Source organism: Gossypium arboreum, chromosome 11 (genome assembly GCF_025698485.1).
Source record: "Gossypium arboreum isolate Shixiya-1 chromosome 11, ASM2569848v2, whole genome shotgun sequence".
NCBI lineage: Eukaryota > Viridiplantae > Streptophyta > Magnoliopsida > Malvales > Malvaceae > Gossypium > Gossypium arboreum.
The window spans coordinates 125,605,639-125,611,784 of record NC_069080.1 but is presented as its reverse complement, the minus strand read 5'-3'; the positions used below and the strand labels follow the sequence as shown (position 1 = coordinate 125,611,784).

General features: G+C 32.5%; 1 long non-coding RNA gene across 1 annotated transcript; it reads right to left on the bottom strand.

The window, feature by feature from the left end:
• Positions 1–230: 230 nt before the first annotated feature.
• On the bottom strand, positions 231–2,273 carry LOC128284129 (uncharacterized). Its single transcript, XR_008274453.1, has 3 exons — positions 2,115–2,273; positions 1,155–1,196; positions 231–270 (listed from the first exon to the last, which is right to left on the bottom strand). It is a non-coding gene; the product is annotated as an uncharacterized LOC128284129 (long non-coding RNA).
• Positions 2,274–6,146: the final 3,873 nt, after the last annotated feature.

Sequence of the window (6,146 nt, the reverse complement as noted above, 5' to 3'; positions counted from 1 at the left end):
GCTTGTTGTCGTGTTATTTTGAAATCAACTGTTGTTTTTGAAAACGCCCTAAAGCTATCCAGCTTCAACAGTTAAATATAAGTATTACCTATCTTAGTAATACATATTAAAACCATCAAAAATAATTAAGCGGCCTTATTACATTTAAAAGCCCAAAAACTTCAAACGTAAATAAAAGGATGTCCAGTTCACGGAAGAAAATCAAACTTTCGAACGGGTGGCCACTTCGAATTCCCTCACAGCTCCAAGCCCACTATGGTTGGGGATTTCCTGCGTGGATGAAAATAAAAGGGTGAGTTTTGGGAAACTCAGTGTGTAAAGAAAACCCATTCAAAGCCCAAGTCAGCTCAAGCCCATTGGGCCTAATCCCATTCAGGTAACAGTGGTACTGGGCCAGAGCCCTTTTCAGATTACAATAACCGGGCCTTAGCCCTTATTCAGATAACATGATGACCCATAGGCCCATTTCAAAATACATGCAACATCAATAACATATGCAAGCCCATTTGGGAGACTACTCAACCCACCAACCACTACACTCCACCGTACCAGCCATACACTCCATGTGGGGATAGCTCAACCCACCCAAATTTAACACTCCACAGTTGCAAAGATTGCCGCTCAGATTAACGATAAATTGAGGCAAAGCCTCCAAGATCGTGGACAAGCCACTTTCAGACTTCCTCCGTCAATATCCCATCCCATGCATCGATAATAACAACATGGCATGCGATAAATAACAACAATCAAACATGCATTTAAGTCAATTTAACCCTAGGGGTATTTCGGTAATTTATCTCCTAGGGGTAAAACTGTAAATTTTTCACTTTTAAAGGTATTTCAGTAATTTATCTATTTTAGGGTTTTTCATGCATATTCCTACCTTTCACGTACTACAGAATCACGTACCGAGGGTTATTACCGAATTGGGCCTGTTGGCCCATCATTCTAATTTTGGCCCATTAAGCCCAAAAATATCGAGGGCACAGAAATCATGCACTTTGCAGTCCAAATTTTGCAGTTTACCAAAAACATTAATCGATTTACCTCACGAGCATTCGCACACTCGCAAATCTACAAAATACCGATTTTCGGCATTTCGGCTTTTCGACTTTTGCCGATCCAGACTAAGAAAAAGGGTGTTAGTTCCACACCTGTTTGCTATGATATGCTGACGAGATCCACACACGAACCGCCTACAATTGGATTACTAACACGTTAATCTAACTATTCAAATACAAACTACGTATTAACCCCTTGCAATATTAGGCCAACCACACCTACAGATCATAGTAAGCTTATAAGAAATCAATAAGCAACTCATTAACAAATTTTTGTCAATATTTACCACATAATCATAATTTCACTGCAAGCTTTCTTCCTGAGCAATAGTCACTAAATTATTTATAGCTGGAGCTACGAAACTCCAAATCAAGTGCCATTAATTTTCCTTGAAAATAGACTAATATATCTTCTATCCATAAAATTTTCAGAATTTTTGGTTTAGCCGATCAATACCAGATTTTTCTCAAAGTTTCCCATGTTTCACTGTTTGACTAATCTGACCACCCTTCATTACGAATCAAATTTCTCATTGTACAGAATTCAAAATATGTTCTTGTTTATTTCATTAGAAACTAGACTCAATAAGCTTTAATTACATAATTTATTCAGCTTCTAATTCATCTCTCACAATTTATGGTGATTTTCCAAAGTCACGTTACTGCTGCTGTCCCAAGCAGATTTATTACCAAATCACTCTTTCATACACCTATCTTGCATGCATGTTATTTAAACATGTATATCACCAATCAATGATCACATATCTATGATTTTTACTTAAGCATAATCTCCATTTCATCATATTAAAGCACAACATGTTAGTCGATTTTTCCCTTTAGCATCTAAGGCACATGCATGCTCATTTGTTTGGCTCAACTTCACCTATCTTCCATTTTTCATCAAAATAACATGAAACAACAACCATTTCCTTAATTTAGTTCATGACTAAATGCTCACAACACAACTAAAAATCAAAATATACTTCAAGAGTTAAGGTAGAATCAAGAAGAATTCATGAACCTAAAAATAGAAGCAAGGTACCAAGAACTTACCTTCAATTTTCCTCTTCCTAATGACCAAATACTCAAGAGCTTTCTCCTCTCTTTTCTCTTCTCTAACTTTCAGCTATGATGAACAAAGATGGACAAAACTTTGTTCTTTTCACCCCTTTTTCTTTTAATAAAACTTCATATTTCATCCATTTAATTCTTTAATACTAAAGACATGAAATTCTTATCATGAAACATTTACCTAACCCATTATCATGAAACATTTACTTAACCCATTATCATGGAACATTTACCTAACCTATTATCATGGAACATTTACCTAACCTATTATCATGAAACATTTACCTAACCTATTATCAATTTGTATCAGTTTGTACCATAAATTATGGATATCAAGTGTACATTTTGTCTACAACAACATGATGACTAGCCACTACATGTAAAATGGGAGGTTTGTCATGCAAATCCTCCTATTTATTTGGCCACTTCAATTTAGCCTATAGCATTTTCAAACATTTTCACATAGGTCCTATTTCATAATTTCACTCCCTTTTTCTTATGGAACAAAAATTAACTAGAATTACCGGGTTCTATCTTAAGCTTGGGCCTTCTAGAGGCCCACTAACATAATTAAACCTAAGCCAATATTCACAGGATTCCCGAAAATTAGGGCGTTACACAAACATGCATTTAGGTCAATTTAACCCTAGGGGTATTTCGATAATTTATCTCCTAGGGTAAAACTGTAAATTTTTCACTTTTAAAGGTATTTCAGTAATTTATCTATTTTAGGGTTTTTCAAGCATATTCCTACTTTTCACGTACTAACATAATCACGTACTGAGGGTTCTTACCGAATTGGGCCCGTTGGCTCATCATTCCAATTTTGGCCCATTAAGCCCAAAAATATCAAGGGCACAGAAATCATGCACTTTGCAGTCCAAATTTTGCAGCTTACCAAAAACATTAATTGATTTACCTCACGAGCATTCGCACACTCGTAAATCTACAAAATACCGATTTTCGACATTTCGACTTTTCGACTTTTGCCGATCCAGACTAAGAAAGAGGGTGTTAGTTACACACCTGTTTGCGACGATATGCTGACGAGATCCACACACGAACTGCCTACAATTGGATTACTAACACATTAATCTAACTATTCAAATACGAACTACGTATTAACCCCTTACAATATTCGGCCAACCACACCTACAGATCATAGTAAGCTTATAAGAAAACAATAAGCAACTCATTAACAAATTTTTGTCAATGTTTACCACATAATCATAATTTCACTGCAAGCTGTCTTCCTGAGCAACAGTCACTAAATTATTTATAACTGGAGCTACAAAACTCCAAATCAAGTTCCGTTAATTTTCCCTAAAAATAGACTCATATATCTTCTATCCATAAAATTTTCAGAATTTTTTCTATCTTGAAGTTTCCCATGTTTCACTGTTTGACTAATCTGACCACTCTTCATTACGAATCAAATTTCTCATTGTACAGAATTCAAAATATGTTCTTGTTTATTCCATTTGAAACTAGACTCATTAATATTTAATTACATAATTTATGAAGCTTCTAACTCATCTCCCACAATTTATGGTGATTTTCCAAAGTCACGTTATCTTCTTCTTTGTCCCAAGCAGATTTATTACCAAATCACTCTTTCACACCTAACTTGCATGCTTGTTATTTAAACATGTATATCACCAATCAATCATCACATATCTATGATTTTACTTAAGTATAATCTCCATTTCATCATTTTAAAGCACAACATGTTAGCTGATGTTTCCCCTTAGCATCTAAGGCATATGCATGCTCATTTGTTTGGCTCAACTTCACCTATCTTCCATTTTTCATCAAAAGAACATGAAACAACAACCATTTCCTTCATTTTAATTCATGACTAAATGCTCACAACACAACTAAAAACCAAACTATGCTTCAAGAGTTAAGGTAGAATCAAGAAGAACTCATGAACATCAAGATAGAAGCAAACTACCATGAGCTTACCTTCAATTTTCTTCCCAAAGTTACCGAACATTCAAGAGCTTTCTCCTCTCCTTTCTCTTCTCTAACTTTAGGCTATGATGAACAAAGATGGACAAAACTTTGTTCTTTTCACCCCTTTTTCTTTTAATAAAATTTCATATTTCATCCATTTAATTCTTTAATACAAAAGACATGAAATTCCAATCATGGAACATTTACCTAACCCATATCAATTTGTATCAATTTGTACCATAAATTATGGATATCAAGTGCACATTTTGTCTACAACAACATGATGGTTGGCCACTTCATGTAAAATGGGAGGTTTGTCATGCAAATCCACCTATTTTGCACTCCTATTTATTTCGCCACTTCAATTTAGCCTATAGCATTTTCAAACATTTTCACATAGGTCCTATTTCATAAGTTCACCCCCTTTTTCTTATGGAACAAAAATTAACTAAAATTGCCGAGTTCTATCTTAAGCTTGGGCCTTCTAGAGGCCCACTAACATGATTAAACCTATACCAACAATCACAGAATTCCCGAAAGTTGGGGCGTTACAATTTCTGATTTTATATTTTTAATAATTTCTGAATCTTCTTTAGACCAGCTAAAAGTTTTTATCCTTTTTTAATTTTTCATATAAATCACCTATTTTTTGAGATAAGTTAGGAAAGAAGTTTCTTCCATAATTAACTATTCCTAAAAATTGTTGAAGTTGTTTTTGGTTTTTAATTTCTTCTGGAAATTCTTTTATTTTTACTATAATATGATCTTGTAGTTTAAGACCATCAGCAGATAGATTTAAACCTAAAAATTCTATTTCTGTTTTTTTTAATTATATTTTCTTAGGGCTCAAAATAATTCCATGTTTTATGAATTCTTGAGACATAATATTTAAATGTTTTCTATGTTTTTCCAGTGTTTCTGAAAATATTAATATATCGTCTATATAGACTACACAAAATTTTTTATATTTATTAAATATAGAATCCATCCATCTTTGGAAGATTTGAGGTGCATTACATAACCCAAATGGTATTACTCTCCATTGATAATGACCATTAGGTGCACTAAAGGCTGTTAATGGTTTAGATTCATCAGTTAACATTATTTGCCAAAATCCTGATTTACAATCGAATTTACTGAAGTATTTTGCATGTTTAGCTTGATTAATCAAAACATCTTTTCGTGGAATAAAATATCCATCAAAAATAGTGTTTTGGTTTAGTCTTTTATAATTAATTACCATTCTAGCTTTTCCTCTTTTATTTCAAAGATGGTTTCTTACCATAAAGGTTGGACTTGAGTGTGGACTATTAGTTTTTCTATTAATCCTTTTTCCAATAGTTCTTTGATTTGTATATCAAATTCATCTATATCTTGTTTAGTATAGATCATAGGTTTGATTCTAATTATTTTATTAGGATTCTTTAATTTTATTTCACAATATCTTGGACTATTTTCCCATAATTTTAATGGTTCTTCACTAAAATTATTTTCTAGAATTTTAAACCAATGATTTGTTTCTAGTTGTTTAATTTGTTCTTTTCTTATTGGTCTAAATCCTTTATCACATACAAATTTATGGTTTTCTATTAAAGGTATTTCTCTGAAGTTTTTTCTGTTGATAATATTACTAAATTTCTATCTATAGAAAACGGTAGATGATGATATATAAAATTATTTCCTAATAATATGTCTCCATGCATTTCAGAAAACACAATATTTTAGGAATTACAAATCTTACATTATTTATGTAAATTGGTATATTTCTAGCTTTAAATTGGATTATGGTTTCTTTACCATCAATTCCTATAGCTCTGATTGAGTTTTTCATTAATTCCCATTTTTCTATAGGAATGGCATTTTCTCTACAACTACTTATGGTAGCTCCAGTATCTAATAAAGCATGCAAAGAATATGTTTTATAGTCTCTAAATTGAAGTGTAATTTCTATATATGTATAATATTTCCTAGGTTGGAAATTTGAAAATGTAATAATATCATTTTTCCTATTTTCATTTGTTGAATAATAGTAGTAGATTATATTTCTTCCATTCTAGT